The following is a 19,244-nucleotide window of genomic DNA, read 5'->3' as shown; positions in this document are numbered from 1 at the left end:
TTGGCCCACTCGTGTACGCTTGATGACTGCACGACACAATGTTCTACGCCTCACCTGGGCCCGTCAAAAGAGACGTTGGACTGTTGATGACCGGAAACATGTTGCCTGGTCGGACGAGTCTCCTTTCAGATTGCATCGAGCCGATGAACGTCTACAGGAATGGACACAACTTCTCTGTAGGAATCAGCATGGGTTTCGAAAAAGACGATCCTGTGAAACCCAGCTCGCGCTATTCGTCCACGAGATTCAGAGGGCCATAGACACGGGTTCCCAGGTAGATGCCGTGTTTCTTGACTTCCGCAAGGCGTTCGATACAGTTCCCCACAGTCGTTTAATGAACAAAGTAAGAGCGTATGGTCTAACAGACCAATTGTGTGATTGGATTGAAGAGTTCCTAGATAACAGAACGCAGCATGTCATTTTCAATGGAGAGAAGTCTTCCGAAGTAAGAGTGATTTCAGGTGTGCCGCAGGGGAGTGTCGTGGGACCGTTGCTATTCACAATATACATAAATGACCTTGTGGATGGCATCTGAAGTTCACTGAGGCTCTTTGCGGATGATGGTGTGGTATATCGAGAGGTTGTAACAATGGAAAATTGTACTGAAATGCAGGAGGATCTGCAACGAATTGACGCATGGTGCAGGGAATGGCAATTGAATCTCAATGTATACAAGTGCGATGTGCTGCGTATACATAGAAAGAAAGATCCTTTATCATTTAGCTACAATATAGCAGGTCAGCAACTGGAAGCAGTTAATTCCATAAATTATCTGGGAGTAGGCACTAGGAGTGATTTAAAATGGGAAGATCATATAAAGTTGTTCGTCGGTAAAGCAGGTGCCAGACTGAGATTCATTGGAAGAATCCTAAGAAAATGCAGTCCGAAAACAAAGGAAGTACGTTACAGTACACTTGTTCCCCCACTGCTTGAATACTGCTCAGCAGTGTGGGATCCGTACCAGATAGGGCTGATAGAAGAGATAGAGAAGATCCAACGGAGAGCAGCGCGCTTCGTTACAGGATCATTTAGAAATCGCGAAAGCGTTACGGAGATGATAGATAAACTCCAGTGGAAGACTCTGTAGGAGAGACGCTCAGTAGCTCGGTACGGGTTTTTGTGGAAGTTTTTAGAACATACCTTCACCGAGCAGTCAAGCAGTATATTGCTCCCTCCTACGTATATCTCGCGAAGAGACCATGAGGATAAAATCAGAGAGATTAGAGCCCACACAGAGGCATACCGACGATCTTTCTTTCCACGAACAGTAGGAGACTGGAATAGAAGGGAGAACCGATAGAGGTACTCAAAGTGCCCTCCGCCACACACCGTGGCTTGCGGAGTATGGATGTAGATGTAGATGTAGATGTAGATGAATCCATGGACGCTGCATGTCAGCAGGGGACTATTCAAGCTGGTAGAGGCTCTGTAATGGTGTGGGGCGTGTGTAGCAGGAGAGATATGGGACCCCTGATACGACTCTGACAGGTGACACGTACGTAAGCAACCTGCCTGATCACCTGGATCCATTCATGTCCATTGTGCATTCCGACGGACTTGGGCAATTCCAGCAGGACAATGCGTCACCCCACACGTCCTGAATTGGTTCCAGGAACAGTCTTCTGAGTTTAAACAATTCCGCTGGCCACCACACTCCCCAGTCATGAACACTGTTGAGCTTATTTGGGATGCTTTGCAACGTACTGTTCAGAAAAGATCTCCATGCCCTCGTACTCTTACTCTGCAGGATTCATGCTGTCAATTCCCTACAGAACTATTTCAGACATTATTCGAGTCCAAAAGAAGTCGTCTTGCTTCACTTCTGCGTGCACGTGGGGGCGCTATAGGATATTAGGCAGTTGTACCAGTTTCTTTGCCTCTTCAGTGTAGAATGCTGGTATCCAAAGTCCATTAGCCACCTCACCACCAGGAGGTACACAGTCAAGTTAATTTTTTTCTGTTACGAACAATACTAGGGAGCTTAAGGCAAATGACGACACTTTGGTGTCATAAAACAATATTATTCTGGAATGAGTTTTCCACTCTGCAGCGGAGTGTGCGCTGATATGAAACTTCCTGGCAGATTAAAACTGTGTGCCGGACTGAGACTCGAACTCGGGACCTTTGCCTTTCGCGGGCAAGTGCTCTACCAATTCAGCTACCCAAGCACGACTCACGCTCCGTCCTCACAGCTTTACTTCTGCCAGTACCTCGTCTCCTACCTTCCAAACTTTACAGTAGCTCTCCTGCGAACCTTGCAGAACTAGCACTCCTGAAAGAAAGGATATTGTGGAGACATGGCTTAGCCACAGCCTAGGGGGTGTTTCCAGAATGAGATTTCCACTCTGCAGCGGAGTGTGCGCTGATATGAAACTTTCTGGCCGATTAAAACTGTGTGCCGGACCGAGACTCGAACTCGGGTCCTTTGCCTTTCGCGGGCAAGTGCTCTACCAGGAGAGCTTCTGTAAAGTTTGGAAGGTAGGAGGCGAGGTACTGGCAGAAGTAAAGCTGTGAGGACGCGGCGTTAGTCGTGCTTGGGTAGCTCAGTTGGTCGTACTCGCTTCGGCGGTACATATACTAAAATTGGAACGATACAGAGAAGATTAGCATGATGTCAAACCTCGTAACCGACTATGTAGTCTTAAGTCTTTTGCCGGCATGGTGGCTCAGTGTGTTCGGTCAGAGGGCTGTGTGCTCTCTGTAATAAAAAAAACTGAGTCAAAGAATCAACGATCAACTTGAACGGATGTCTTGTGATGTCCGCCCAGACGAAACGCAACGACCAATATCGAAAAAAAAAAAAAAAAAAAAATTGGTAGAGCACTTGCCCGCGACAGGCAAAGGTCCCGAGTTCGAGTGTCGATCCGGTACACAGTTTTAATCTGCCATGAAGTTTTTAATATTATTCTGCCCCCATATAGACAAATACGGCCAAGCTGGCCAGCGTAAAAACCGGAGCAAATAGTAATACTTCACAGATTCGCCACAAAGCGGTTAGCCATAAATCAAGTTACGTACTTAAATAAACTGCCGGACTTCTAAATCACTATTAAAATGATAATGACAGTTAAACCCTTATTTTTTTAGAAGCAAATCAACAACTCGGTGCTCAGTTTCCCCAAAGGCTTTCATCACACGCTACATGGATCTTGCAATAATAGATACGCTGAATAAATTACTTCCTCAAAAGTCCCTAAAGCTAAGACCGCGCACGATACCAAAAAAAAGACAGCAAACTACTCAGCTTGAGGCTGGAACGAGAGATCTGCAGAAACGCATGTGACACGCCACACACTGGTCTCGTGCGATGACGGGTGAGCTGCCGAAGCAGAAGGAAAATGCGTCACTGCCTCGGACTAGCAGAACAGCAACCGCTGATACAAGGCTGTCAACATATACCAAACAACATACAGCAAAACAAGTTTGATAAAAATTAACGTACTCAGCATTACTTAAACGGGCACTTAAAGGTTATTTTTAAGGAAACCAACAAATGAAACCAGTATGGGAGCGGCCCACTCATAAGCATTGCAAGTTAACCTTCCTAGCAATAACAAGAAATAATGTACTAAGTCATTTGAAAGAAAAGTCACACGAGAATCGAACAAGAGTAAATAAATCGAGGCATACTGTTACTGGGGCTTCTGAGGGACTAATAGACACTGTAATTTGGATACGTACCAAATGGCAGATGGCCAGTAAAAATGTACACCCGTAACCCGAATGGGGTAAGAGAGGGTGCAAGTACAAGCATACAGACACACTTGACCACACATGGGTACCTTCAGGCTGAGCGTACGCAACTTTAGTTGCTGGCAAAACTAATAACTCGACCAGGGAGGTCCATAAGGTTTACAACAAACAGTAATTACAATCATTAGTATTAAATAATCAATGATAACAAACAATGAAACTAGATTAACATTGCAAAATACTAACCTGGCACTGACAGAAACTGTACTGTATCTCCTGGGGTGGTCATGAATTTGAAATTTGTGGGTGCCATGTGATGCTAGTTATTGTACGAATAGCTGGCGCCGGGCACCAAAGAGTAATCAAATGCACTGTGTTGCAATATATTCCATGGACAATCAAGATACTGTGACTGAACTCTTTTTTTGGTCTTCTTCTGTTCTTGGACTCGAAGGAAAAAGAGCGATTGTCTGAGGTTCATCTTGCTGTAACAGTCTATGTAAGTTGTAAACGAAACTAAAATACAGTTGTTCATGACTTAAAATTAGTGTACAGTATGTAATGATTTGCAAAGCTAAACTTTTAGTGTCCTGAGTAGGCGTGGCCTTAACGGAACATTGACCATTATTAGGCGCCGTACTAGAAAATAATTAGTAATTTGCTTTCAGCTCATCTTCGGGACGTGCCGCCGGTTAGGACGCTAAACTTTCTTTCAGCTATGTTATACAAATAATTGTACTTTCTAGATCCATGTTCTCTGACAACAGTGTGGTGCAAAACAGTTCTAGCTGTCATTTTTTAATTTGTAGTAGCTTTTAGTAATTTCATATATATAACATCATTGTACTTCCTAGATCTAAGTTCTCCGACAAAAATGTGGATCAAAAAATTTCATAATGTGTATCAAAAAACCTCGCAGTCTACAATAGCTTTTTAAGTTTCTATATGTGCAACACCCTTGCACTTCCTATGGCTAATTTCTTTGATCATAATCTACATGTTTCTGTATGAGCAACATCTTTACACCTGCTACGTCTAAGTTCTTTGACCATAACCCTCGTGTTTGTATGTAAACACAGTGTATTTCCGAGTGCACATCGTTATAGTGAAATATGCAGCTAAACTTTATAAAGCTGAAATATGGACGTGAAAATGATATTAAGTGTGCAACTAAGTGGAAAAACTGTCACCACATAGTAACTATAATAATGACACTTCATCTTTATGTAAGTACAGATATATTTTGGACAAATGATGCCTTGCCACTAACAATTGTCCCACTTATATCTGTTTAGTATCCAGTAAACAGTTTTTTTGTGTTTATACAGTGGTCTCCAGTATGTGAGGGTACTGGTGTGTAGTATCTGTGAGTGGTTGTTCTTTGGAGGGCGACAATGCCCAGTGGCGCAGAGAGTCGCAAGCAGAGGCAGTTGTTGAGAGGCTGTGGAAGGTTTAGGCTGCGTGAGCCAAAGGTGGTTGCATAGCGAAGGATTTATCTCTATGTTTAATAGTAGTGGCACACAGTTTGAATAATAGTGTGTTTATGTTTGAGCAGTGTGATAAAGGAAATAAATTAACAGAATGAGATTTTCACTCTGCAGCGGAGTGTGCGCTGATATGAAACTTCCTGGCAGATTAAAACTGTGTGCCCGACCGAGACTCGAACTCGGGACCTTTGCCTTTCGCGGGAAAGTGCTCTACCATCTGAGCTACCGAAGCACGACTCACGCCCGGTACTCACAGCTTTACTTCTGCGAGTATCTCATTCTGGAAACATCCCCCAGGCTGTGGCTAAGCCATGTCTCCGCAATATCCTTTCTTTCAGGAGTGCTAGTTCTGCATGGTTCGCAGGAGAGCTTCTGTAAAGTTTGGAAGGTAGGAGACGAGATACTGGCAGAAGTAAAGCTGTGAGTACCGGGCGTGAGTCGAGCTTCGGTAGCTCAGACGGTAGAGCACTTGCCCGCGAATGGCAAAGGTCCCGAGTTCGAGTCTCGGTCGGGCACACAGTTTTAATCTGCCAGGAAGTTTCGAAATAAATTAAGTTAAATTTTATTTCCTTTGTCACACTGCACAAACACTTTCTGAAATAACCGATTTTCGGTTTTTTATTCCTATTATTTCCTGTAATAAACGTGGAAATCGAACTAAAACTAAACTCCGAACAGGCCTCGGAATACACAACGGTACTGACCGACCGCCGTGTCATCCTCGGCTTATTGGCGTCACCGGATGCGGATACGGAGGGGCATGTGGTCAGCACTCCGTTCTCCCGGCCGTACGTGTTGTCGAGACCGGAGCCGCTACTTCTCAGCCAAGTAGCTCAATTTGCTTCACAAGGGCTGAGTGCACCCCGCTTGCCAACAGCGCTCGGCAGACAGTACGGTCAACCATCCAAATGCTAGCCAAGCCCAGCAGCGTTTATTTCGGTAACACGAGGGAAACGGCGTTACCACTGCGGCAAGGCCGTTGGCCTGTAAATCGAACAAAGACTGAAAAATGTTCACTCCCTCACCTTTCAGGACAAAACGAGGGTTGGAACTTTCATAGTGGCAACTTTTTATTTATAGCTCGTACAAAATAGATACGAATTTTAAAGTTTTACTGACCTTCAAAGCAGTCACCAGCATTGTGTATAAGCCGTTTCCAGCGATGTGGAAGTCGTAGGATACTCTTAGCAGTGCCAGTTGTATTGACAGTTCGAACGGCGCCCGACGAATTTGTAGCATTTCTGAAGCGACTGCCGTGAAGTGTTTCCTTCAGTTCACAAATCGAGTTGAGCTTACGAGGCCTTAAGACAGGGGAGTGCAGTGGGTGGTATAGCACTTAGCAGCCCCATCAGTCAAACAAATCAGTAACAGCTTGCACTGTACGTGCTTCAGCATTGTCCTGCAAAATGATGGTCAGGTCCTGCAGAAAGTGTCATTACTTCTGTCTTTATGCTGTTTAGTTTTGGAACACAACTTACGACCAGCTTAGAGACAGAAGTGATGACATTTTCTGCGGGACCTGATCATCGTTTTGCAGGACAATGCTCATGCACGCACAGTGCAAGCTGTTACTGATTCGTTTGACTGATGGGGCTGCTAAGTGCTATACCACCCACTGCACTCCCCTGTCTTAAGGCCTCGTAAGCTCAACTCGATTTCAAAACTGAAGGAAACACTTCACGGCGTTCGCTTCAGAACTGCTACAAATTCGTCGGGCGCCGTTCGAACTGTCAACACAACTGGCACTGCTAAGAGTATCCTACGACTTCCACATCGCTAGCAACGGCTTATACACAATGCTGGTGACTACTTTAAAGGTCAGTAAAACCTTAAAACACGTATCTATTTTGTACGAGCTGTAAACAAATTGTTGCCAGTATTAAAGGGTTTTGACACCGTTCCTCACAAGCGACTATTAATCAAATTACGTGCATATGCAATATCGTCTCAGTTGTGTGACTGGATTCTCTCAGAGAGGTCACCATTCGGAGTGATAGATGGTAAATAATCGAGTAGAACAGAAGTGATATCTGGCGTTCCGCAAGGTAGTGTCATAGGCCCTCTGCTGTTCCTGATTTACATAAATGATCTAGATGATAATCTGAACAGCCCCCTTAGACTGGTTGCAGATGACTCTGTAATTTCCCGTCTAGTAAAATCATCAGACGATCAATTCCAATTACAAAATGATCTAGAGAGAATTTCTGTATGGTGTTAAAAGTGGCAATTGACACTAAACAAAGAAAAGTGCGAGGTCATCCACATGGATACTAAAAGAAATCCGATAAATTTTGGGTATACGATAAATCGCACAAAAATCTACAGACTGTCAATTCGACTAAATACCTAGGAATTGCATTTACGAGCAACTTAAATTGCAAAGACCATATAGTTAATATTGTGGGGAATATATAATAACTTCGCTTTGTTGGCAGGACACAGAAGATGCGACAAACCCACTAAAGAGACAGCCTAAATTACACTTGTCCGTCCTCTGCTGGGATATTGCTGCGCGGTGTGGGATCCTTACCAGGTAGGATTGACGGAGGGCATCGAAAAAGTGCAAAGAAGGGCAGCTCGTTTCGTGTTATCACGCAATAGGGGTGAGAGTGTCACTGATATGATATGCGAGCTGGGGTGACAGTCACTGAAACAAAGGCGGTTTTCTTTGCGGCGAGATCTATTTACGAAATTTCAATCACCAACTTTCTCTTCCGAATGCGAAAATATTTTGTTGACACCCACCTACGTAGCGAGAAATTATCGTCATAATAAAATAAGAGAAATCAGAGCTCGAACGGAAAGATGTAGGTGTTGCTTTTTTCCTATGCACCATTCGAGAGTGAAATGGTAGAGACGTAGCATGAAAATGGTTCGATGAACCCTCTGTCAGGCACTTAAGTGTGAATTACAGAGTAACCATGTAGATGTAGATGTAGAATCCTCGTAGAAGTGAAATGTTAAATGAAATCGGCAAATAAAAGAAAACTTAGTCCATCAAACGTTCACTGCTTTTCTAGAAAAATGGTATGCGTTTGACTTTCACAAAAAAATCACCAGCATTCTCCTATTCATTCTAGTTTTTTTTGAAACTGCTCAAAAATCATGTGGTAATTGGGTATCATATCATTAACTGGACTACGAATAGTCAGTGCCAAAGGTTGTAAACTGCGGTTGAAGAACTCTATTTTTCGTGTTGACTTGTTCGTTTTCAAGCGCTACGAGGAGATAAAGGCGTATTGTGTAAACACAGGCAGTAGATAAACTGCTTTCTATTTTTATTGGAACTATGAATGAGCCGTTAAGATTTACATTTTCTCCTTACATTATGTCACAAATTTACTGTGGCTTCTGCCATTTTTAATCTTTTAAAGCTTATGGATTATTCTACTTCGTTGACACTGCACTTCATTAAATACTTCCAAACTACCACTCGTACATTTCTGACATACAACCTATGTCCGACGACTACAGTGACAGACTACGGTATAAAGCAGGTAGGGTAAGTGTTGCGCGCTGCAAGTACACGCGTAGCACCTAACACGTCACGTGGCGTGATAACAGATGCATTATTGTCTCAGTAACGCTGCATCAATTCTTATGCCATGTGTTCGTTGCTCTTTTCTGTCCTCATTATTATTAAAACAGCGCTGATCGCTTTTTCCATTTTTTATAATAACACAATATTTCAAAGCAATGCAAATTATTCTACGAATCAAAATAACTCGTTCTTTAAAAAAAGGTTTATTTAAAAACGAAAAATTGTAAAACTCGTGCTGTAGCTAATTGATGTTTCTTTTTTTTATTTATTTTTATTTTTAGCCGGTTGTTAGTACAAAAAGAAGAATACCTGTTATAACCGAGACCAAAAAAAGACCGAAGAATATCGGTTATTCATAACTAGAATACCTATATCCGTTTTAACTAGTCGGTTTTACCCATTCCTAATGGCAACGCGCACACGTCCAAATAGCAAAAGAAGCCCTCTGAGGGTAAGTTTCGAGAGAGCGATCGAACCAACAAAAGAGATAGAAGGTGCGGCAAAACCATAGTAAAAACGCATTGCTGCAAACTAGCCGCGGACAGATCATTAATATTCAGTTACCTAAACTTGTTCTTCGGATTTTAATCGTAATTCTATGCAGTGGCCCATGAACAAAATTATCACTACACCAGACAAGGCGTCCAACCGTAGAAACTTGTGCAACCCGAGCGAAGCCGAGTCGGACCGCTGCTTGTCTACTTTTTGTGCAGCTGAATTTTTCAGTAACTTCTGAATTACCCTACCAAACTCCTCACTACAAGCAAACATCACGAATTTCGTTAGTACACTCGAGCACTGCGATATTTAAAAGATGAGGTTTTTGGCTACCTTACGCATTACAAAACTCTACCATCTGGTGAGCAAAATGTATGAGACAGGCGAAATACCCTCAGACTTCAAGAACAATATAATAATTGCAATCCCAAAGAAAGCAGGTGTTGACAGATGTGAAAATTACCGAACTATCAGTTTAATAAGTCACGGCTGCAAAATACTAACGCGAATTATTTACAGACGAATGGAAAAACTGGTAGAAGCCGACCTCGGGGAAGATCAGTTTGGATTCCGTAGAAATATGGGAACACGTGAGGCAATACTGACCCTACGACTTATTTTAGAAGCTAGATTAAGAAAAGACAAACCTACGTTTCTAGAATTTGTAGACTTAGAAAAAGCTTTTGACAATGTTGACTGGAATACTCTCTTTCAAATTCTGAAGGTGGCAGGCGTAAAATATAGGGAGCGAAAGGCTATTTACAATTTGTACAGAAACCAGATGGCAGTTATGAGAGTCGAGGGATACGAAACGGAGGAAGTAGTGGTTGGGAAGGGACTGAGAGAGAGTTGTAGCCTCCCCCGATGTTGTTCAATCTGTATATTGAGCAAGCAGTAAAGGAATCAAAGGAAAAATTCGGAGTAGGTATTAAAAGACATGGAGAAGAAATAAAAACTTTAAGATTCGCCGATGACATTGTAATTCTGTCAGAGACAGCAAAGGACTTGGAAGAGCAGTTGAACGAAATAGACAATGTCTTCAAAGGAGGATATAAGATGAACAACAACAAAAGCAAAACGAGGATAATGGAATGTAGTCGAATTAAGTCGGGTGATGCTGAGGAAATTAGATTAGGAAATGAGACACTTAAAGTAGTAAAGGAGTTTTGCTATTTGGGGAGCAAAATAACTAATGATGGTCGAAGTAGAGAGGATATAAAATGTAGACTGGCAATGGCAAGGAAAGCGTTTCTGAAGAAGAGAAATTTGTTAACATCGAGTATAGATTTAAGTATCAGGAAGTCGTTTCTGAAAGTATTTGTATGGAGTGTAGCCATGTATGGAAGTGGAACATGGACGAAAAATAGTTTGGACAAGACGAGAATAGAAGCTTTCGAAATGTGGTGCTGCAGAAGAATGCTGAAGATTAGATGGGTAGATCACAAAACTAATGAGGAGGTATTGAATAGAATTGGGGAGAAAAGGAGTTTGTGGCACAACTTGACAAGGAGGGTGGACCGGTGGTAGGACATGTTCTGAGACATCGTGGGATCACCAATTTAGTATTGGAGGGCAGCGTGGAGGGTAAAAATCGTAGAGGGACACCAAGAGATGAATACACTAAACAGATTCAGAAGGATGTAGGCTGCAGTAGGTATTGGGAGATGAAGAAGCTTGCACAGGATAGAGTAGCATGGAGAGCTGCATCAAACCAGTCTCAGGACTGAAGACCACAACAACACAACAACAACAACAACAACGCATTGTGAATGATTGAGTTAAGCGGGTGGCATGTGTGAGTATTACCTAATCTTTACTTTTACAAGCGATGGTAGTAAAGCAGTAAGACGAATTGTCTACTGAAGGATGGAACAAGTGGTAGAAGCCAGGTTGTAGAAACAGGGGTGGCTGATCAGTTTGGATACTTCCGGAGAAATGCAAAAAAAATGGTTCAAATGGCTCTGAGCACTATGGGACTCAACTGCTGAGGTCATTAGTCCCCTAGAACTTAGAACTAGTTAAACCTAGCTAACCTAAGGACATCACAAACATCCATGCCCGAGGCAGGATTCGAACCTGCGACCGTAGCGGTCTTGCGGTTCCAGACTGCAGCGCCTTTAACCGCACGGCCACTTCGAGAGAAATGCAGGAAAATGTAAAGTAATGGGATCCAACGACGTACTTTAGAGGATGGGATGAAGAGATGGAAACCTAGTTTTATAACTTTTCTAGATTTCAATAAACTCTTCTCGACAATAGAGAAAAGAACGGCAATTCATCGCGGAATCAGTCGTTTTATTACAGCAGATCCATATTTCATCTTCGGTGCTAAATCAGGTACAAGTGTAAGATAGTTAACAACGAATCGTAAGTGCAAACGTAAGTACATGGCTACACACCAAATAACAACAGGTGACATACACAAGACTCTAACATGACTCTTGAGAATGAGATTTTCACTCTGCAGCGGAGTGTGCGCTGATATGAAACTTCCTGGCAGATTAAAACTGAGTGCCGGACCGACACTCGAACTCGGGACCTTTGCCTTTCGCGGGCAAGTGCTCTACCAGGAGAGCTTCTGTAAAGTTTCGAAGGTAGGAGGCGAGGTACTGGCAGAAGTAAAGCTGTGAGGACGCGGCGTTAGTCGTGCTTGGGTAGCTCAGTTGGTCGTACTCGCTTCGGCGGTACATATACTAAAATTGGAACGATACAGAGAAGATTAGCATGATGTCAAACCTCGTTGGGTTGGGTTGGTTGTTTGGGGGAAGAGACCAAACAGCGAGGTCATCGGTCTCATCGCATAAGGGAAGGATGGGGAAGGAAGTCGGCCGCGCCCTTTCAAAGGAACCATCCCAGCATTTGCCTGGACCGATTTAGGGAAATCACGGAAAACCTAAATCAGGATGGCCGGACGCGGGATTGAACCGTCGTCCTCCCGAATGCGAGTCCTCAAACCTCGTAACCGACTATGTAGACTCAAGTCTTTTGCCGGCATGGTAGCTCAGCGTGTTCGGTCAGAGGGCTGTGTGCTCTCTGTAATAAAAAAAAAACTGAGTCAAAGAATCAACGATCAACTTGAACTGATGTCTTGTGATGTCCGCCCAGACCAAACGCAACGACCAATATCGAAAAAAAAAAAAAAAAAAGTTGGTAGAGCACTTGCCCGCGAAAGGCAAAGGCCCCGAGTTTGAGTTTATGTCCGGCACACAGTTTTAATCTGCCAGGAAGTTTCATGAACTGAAGTCATTGCTTACATGATTGAAAGGGAAGAAAATGTGACGTCAGAGACGTGTAGCGAAATTTATTGGGATACCGGTGAATAATTAAATTATAGTGAAGTAATATAATTAAAAAAACTTAAAATGTACTGAACAATGAAACCACAGATAATAGTTAAACCATAGAGAACAAATGTCTTGTGTGGAGACGTAAGTAGTGGAACATTCAGGCTAGTGTGTAATGTGTTTTTACGAGAAGCTAATGAAAGGTGATCCCTTTACAATTCCATACAACAGGTTATTTATTTCACTGCCCATAACTGTGGTACATTCCTTTATTTTACTTATTTGTTCATTTTTCTGCGCCACTGGCTAGTTTCATACCTTTCAAAATTCTAATGCTGCTTTATTCCACATTTTTATTCTGTAAGCCCAGAGACAGCGCTGAAAACGTGAAATGATAGTTTGGATTAACGGCCAGAAGTCCCCACCTGGGGAGTTTGGCTGCCGAATTGCAAGTCTTTTCATGTGACGCCATATTACCCGACTTGCGTGTCGATGGTGATGAGTTGTGCTCATCAGCAAGTCCCCGAGTGGAGAAAATCTCCGACCCGACAGGGAATCGGACTGGGGCCAACTGCATGCCAGTCAGACGCACTGACCGATCAGCTAGTGGAGCCGATTAGATGCAGCGCTAAGGCATTTTTATGATCTGCATAATTTCACTTCATGCCCAGTGAGGGTACACCGTATTTTATTGTACTGTTTTCATTCCTTTATATTTTAATTATTTTGGTATGTTATTTTCAAAAATGTTCAAATGTGTGTGAAATCTTATGGGACTTAACTACTAAGGTCATCAGTCCCTAAGCTTACACACTACTTAACCTAAAGTATCCTAAGGACAAACACACACACCCATGCCCGAGGGAGGACTCGAACCTCTGCCGGGACCAGCCGCACAGTCCACGACTGAAGGCGCCTAAGACAGCTCGGCTAATCCAGCTATGTTATTTTACTATTGTAAATTTCACTGATGTTTGGAATTGTAAATGGACCTTCCGCCATTAGCTTGTAATGTAAAAACGCAGTAAATACTATCCTGAACTTACCACTACTGAGCGTGCTATACAGGGTTATTACAAATGATTGAAGCGATTTCACAGCTCTACAACAACTTTATTATTTGAGATATTTTCACAATACTTTGCACACACATACAAAAACTCAAAAAGTTTTTTTAGGCATTCACAAATGTTCGATATGTGCCCCTTTAGTGATTCGGCAGACATCAAGCCGATAATCAAGTTCCTCCCACACTCGGTGCAGCATGTCCCCATCAATGAGTTCGAAAGCATCATTGATGCGAGCTCGCAGTTCTGCCACGTTTCTTGGTAGAGGAGGTTTAAACACTGAATCTTTCACATATCCCCACAGAAAGAAATCGCATGGGGTTAAGTCGGGAGAGCATGGAGGCCATGACATGAATTGCTGATCATGATCTCCACCACGACCGATCCATCGGTTTTCCAATCTCCTGTTTAAGAAATGCCGAACATCATGATGGAAGTGCGGTGGAGCACCATCCTGTTGAAAGATGAAGTCGGCGCTGTCGGTCTCCAGTTGTGGCATGAGCCAATTTTCCAACATGTCCAGATACACGTGTCCTGTAACGTTTTTTTCGCAGAAGAAAAAGGGGCCGTGAACTTTAAACCGCGAGATTGCACAAAACACGTTAACTTTTGGTGAATTGCGAATTTGCTGCACGAATGCGTGAGGATTCTCTACCGCCCAGATTCGCACATTGCGTCTGTTCACTTCACCATTAAGAAAAAATGTTGCTTCATCACTGAAAACAAGTTTCGCACTGAACGCATCCTCTTCCATGAGCTGTTGCAACCGCGCCGAAAATTCAAAGCGTTTGACTTTGTCATCGGGTGTCAGGGCTTGTAGCAATTGTAAACTTTAAGGCTTCTGCTTTAGCCTTTTCCGTAAGATTTTCCAAACCGTCGGCTGTGGTACGTTTTGCTCCCTGCTTGCTTTATTCGTCGACTTCCGCGGGCTACGCGTGAAACTTGCCCGCACGAGTTCAACCGTTTCTTCGCTTACTGCAGGCCGACCCGTTGATTTCCCCTTACAGAGGCATCCAGAAGCTTTAAACTGCGCATACCATCGCCGAATGGAGTTAGCAGTTGGTGGACCTTTGTTGAACTTCGTCCTGAAGTGTCGTTGCACTGTTATGACTGACTGACGTGAGTGAATTTCAAGCACGACATACGCTTTCTCGGCTCCTGTCGCCATTTTGTCTCACTGCGCTCTCGAGCGCTCTGGCGGCAGAAACCTGAAGTGCGGCTTCAGCCGAACAAAACTTTATGAGTTTTTCCACGTATCTGTAGTGTGTTGTGACCATATGTCAATGAATGGAGCTACAGTGAATTTATGAAATCGCTTCAATCATTTGTAATAGCCCTGTATTTACGGAGCGACACATGTGATTTGTTCTCTATGGGTTAACCATTACCTGTGGTTTTATTGTTCAGTACATTTAAAAACTTTGAAATCAGCAAATAAGACATACACAATTATCAATGCACATGCTCCCACCAATCAGAAAAATGATACACTGAACGACAAAGGAGAAACACAGGCATTTTGGGGTTTCCTGGATCAAGTCTTAATCACCGTTCCTTCATCAAGCATAAAAATTCTCCTCGGCGACTTTAATGCTCAACTGGGGTAAGAAAGAAGATACAGAGATTTCATAAATGGACCAACAAAAATGGTCAAAGGTCAATTGAAACTTGTAGAAACCATAACCTGGTCTCAAAATCAACATGTTTTAAAAGGAAACCTCGCAAATTAAAAATGTTGGAACACCCTAATTTCCGAAATGGCGAATGGCAACTGGACCATGTGCTCATGGATAAAATTCACCATTGTGAAATCTACAATGTCAGTTTTAAAGGGTGAAGACTCAGGCTCAGACCACTATGTTGTGAAGATCAAAATAAAATAACACCAATGGTAAAGAAAATTCTCAGGGAAAAACTAGAAGAAAATTCGACCTAACAATCTTAACAAAAAATGCGTAATACAGTAGGAAATCAGGTGAAGGATTTATCAACTATTATACGCTAGAAGAATTAACCACCAAATTAATATCCATAGCAGAATGGCTCCAATAAATTCCAGGAAGAAACACGAGTGGTTGGGAGAATGAAGAATGTGGCCAGGCATTAGAAAGAAGACACCAAGCTTGGATAAAACATCAAGCCCAAAAGCCTGGGAATCACTTCTAGAACTAATTAAGCAAAAAAAAAGTCAACCCATAAAATCATCAGACAGACACAACACAAACATCTTAAAAATACCCTAGAAAAGATAGAACTTCCAGAAGAAACAGCCAAGAGATTATCACAAAACTTTGGAAGATATCTTAAAAAGTATGCGTCCCCAGTGCTGATGCTGAGAGATAAGTCAGGAAAGTTGGTGCATAGTAATCAAGAAAATGCAGAGATCCTTGCAGAGACTTTCAACAAACTTTTAAATTGTGATGACCCACTGGAAACATTTCAAGTAGATACTGAAGCACCTATTTTAACCACCCCAGGCCTAATAGATCCTCCAACTATCAATGAGGTAGAGTCGCAATTAAGGAACTAAAGAGTTACAAGTGAAGTGGTGAAGACCATGTATTTGCAGAAATCTGGAAGAAGGCTAGAAAACCTGCAGTCATAAATCTCCACCAACATCTAACTGAAATGTGAATCACAGAGAAAATTCCAGAGCACTGTGCTTCATGAATAATCCAGCGATTATTTAAAAAAGGAGATGGAACTACCCAGATAATTACAGAGGAATAACCCATCTGGACTGCACATGCAAAATTTTCTCCCACATGGTTTGCAATAGGATCAAAAACATTCTGGAAGCACAACTTGGAGAATATCAAGGAGGATTTCGACCATACAGAAGCTGCTCAGACCAGATTCTTAGCCTGAAACTAGTAATGGAGTGTTATAAGTATAGAAACAAACAGTTGTTCATCTCATTCACAGATTTTAAAAAAGCATATGATAGTGTTCATATACCCAAACCTAAAAATCCTTAGATCATATGGCCTCCATCACAAACTGGTAAGACTCATTCAGCTAACTTTAACTAACAGAAATCCAAAAGTCAAGTTTAGTGGAGAAATGTCAAAAGGCTTTCACAATAAAAACAGGTCTCAGACAAGGTGATGGATTGTCCCCTTTGCTTTTCAGTGTGGGCTTCGATTACATCTTGACAATGTGGCAAAACGAAAATCCATGTAAAATCAAAATTGGAGGAAAAACAGCAATAAGAGCAAACTGCCTTGAACATGGAATGACTCAGGTGGTGTCAATGCGGCCAATCAAGTTAATAAATAAAAAATTAGAAAAGTTTTAATTACATAACTTCACTACTGTTTATTCAGTGGTGTCTCGATAGAGGGCACTACATACACTCCTGGAAATGGAAAAAAGAACACATTGACACCGGTGTGTCAGACCCACCATACTTGCTCCGGACACTGCGAGAGGGCTGTACAAGCAATGATCACACGCACGGCACAGCGGACACACCAGGAACCGCGGTGTTGGCCATCGAATGGCGCTAGCTGCGCAGCATTTGTGCACCGCCGCCGTCAGTGTCAGCCAGTTTGCCGTGGCATACGGAGCTCCATCGCAGTCTTTAACACTGGTAGCATGCCGCGACAGCGTGGACGTGAACCGTATGTGCAGTTGACGGACTTTGAGCGAGGGCGTATAGTGGGCATGCGGGAGGCCGGGTGGACGTACCGCCGAATTGCTCAACACGTGGGGCGTGAGGTCTCCACAGTACATCGATGTTGTCGCCAGTGGTCGGCGGAAGGTGCACGTGCCCGTCGATCTGGGACCGGACCGCAGCGACGCACGGATGCACGCCAAGACCGTAGGATCCTACGCAGTGCCGTAGGGGACCGCACCGCCACTTCCCAGCAAATTAGGGACACTGTTGCTCCTGGGGTATCGGCGAGGACCATTCGCAACCGTCTCCATGAAGCTGGGCTACGGTCCCGCACACCGTTAGGCCGTCTTCCGCTCACGCCCCAACATCGTGCAGCCCGCCTCCAGTGGTGTCGCGACAGGCGTGAATGGAGGGACGAATGGAGACGTGTCGTCTTCAGCGATGAGAGTCGCTTCTGCCTTGGTGCTAATGATGGTCGTATGCGTGTTTGGCGGCGTGCAGGTGAGCGCCACAATCAGGACTGCATACGACCGAGGCACACAGGGCCAACACCCGGCATCATGGTGTGGGGAGCGATCTCCTACACTGGCCGTACACCACTGGTGATCGTCGAGGGGACACTGAATAGTGCACGGTACATCCAAACCGTCATCGAACCCATCGTTCTACCATTCCTAGACCGGCAAGGGAACTTGCTGTTCCAACAGGACAATGCACGTCCGCATGTATCCCGTGCCACCCAACGTGCTCTAGAAGGTGTAAGTCAACTACCCTGGCCAGCAAGATCTCCGGATCTGTCCCCCATTGAGCATGTTTGGGACTGGATGAAGCGTCGTCTCACGCGGTCTGCACGTCCAGCACGAACGCTGCTCCAACTGAGGCGCCAGGTGGAAATGGCATGGCAAGCCGTTCCACAGGACTACATCCAGCATCTCTACGATCGTCTCCATGGGAGAATAGCAGCCTGCATTGCTGCGAAAGGTGGATATACACTGTACTAGTGCCGACATTGTGCATGCTCTGTTGCCTGTGTCTATGTAGCTGTGGTTCTGTCAGTGTGATCATGTGATGTATCTGACCCCAGGAATGTGTCAATAAAGTTTCCCCTTCCTGGGACAATGAATTCACGGTGTTCTTATTTCAATTTCCAGGAGTGTATTTTCTTCGTATTCATTCATCTAAGACGTGGCTTCAGTTCATATTCTGTGTCAACCAATGTTGTTCACTACATGGCAATTTGGTCTAATGTCATCTATTACTACAAGGTATGCAACTGTGTGAGACTTATGTTGGCACTTACGATTCGTTGTTAGCTGTCTTATATTTCTTCCTGACTCTCATGTTTTGTAACTTTCGGCACCGAGGATGACTGCGTAACAGTTGAAATCTAGCTCTGCTGAAATTGTACCGTTGTACTACTCAGTTCTTTAGAAAATCAGAAATTACAATCTCAACACAGTTATTTAAAGGAAATAGGAAGGCCGGATCGCTGGTGACGGACAAGCTTGTGATTGTTATAATTTTTAATTTGACTCAAATCAAACTTTATAATAAACTTCAATTTGGACATTTGCCCTCTTACTGATGCAGTATACAACTCTTCACTTTAATGAATTACATAAACACGAATAAGAATCCTATTTTGCACCTGTAATCCAAAATCATAGATAGCAGGCACGGTGAATAATCAATCATAAACAATCGCTCTTGTTTAACCATATCTCAAAAGACTAGTAACACTATACACTTCCAACCTAAAGTTACACAGCCACATAATTCCACAACTCATTAAAAGACAAAGATCTTAAAGCTTAATAAAACTGAACTGCCCACATAAAGGGCCACAGTGAAACATGCTTATACTAAAATGCAAAGTGGGCCAACTAAGGTCGCAAAACTGGCACACAGGAAAAATAACAAATTGCACATTCATTAAAGATAAACAAATGATTAACATAAGTGATAAATAAGAATGGCTAGTAATAACTCAACCAATAAAATGACTTGCAGAAACGCTAATATTACTTAACTAACGGACATAATGACTCAGAATGA

General features: G+C 43.2%; 1 protein-coding gene and 2 pseudogenes across 1 annotated transcript in view; all 3 read left to right on the top strand.

Annotated features, from left to right (window-relative positions):
* LOC124716694 overlaps positions 1-19,244 on the top strand; it is a 213,812-nt gene that overhangs the window by 31,470 nt on the left and 163,098 nt on the right. The gene's annotated exons all lie outside the window — the stretch shown is intronic.
* LOC124717556 lies at positions 2,554-2,611 on the top strand (annotated as a pseudogene).
* Positions 11,889-11,946, top strand: LOC124717555 (annotated as a pseudogene).

Source organism: Schistocerca piceifrons, chromosome 9, assembly GCF_021461385.2.
Source record: "Schistocerca piceifrons isolate TAMUIC-IGC-003096 chromosome 9, iqSchPice1.1, whole genome shotgun sequence".
NCBI lineage: Eukaryota > Metazoa > Arthropoda > Insecta > Orthoptera > Acrididae > Schistocerca > Schistocerca piceifrons.
Note: the sequence above shows the minus strand (reverse complement) of the source record. Positions and strands in the feature narration are given on the sequence as shown.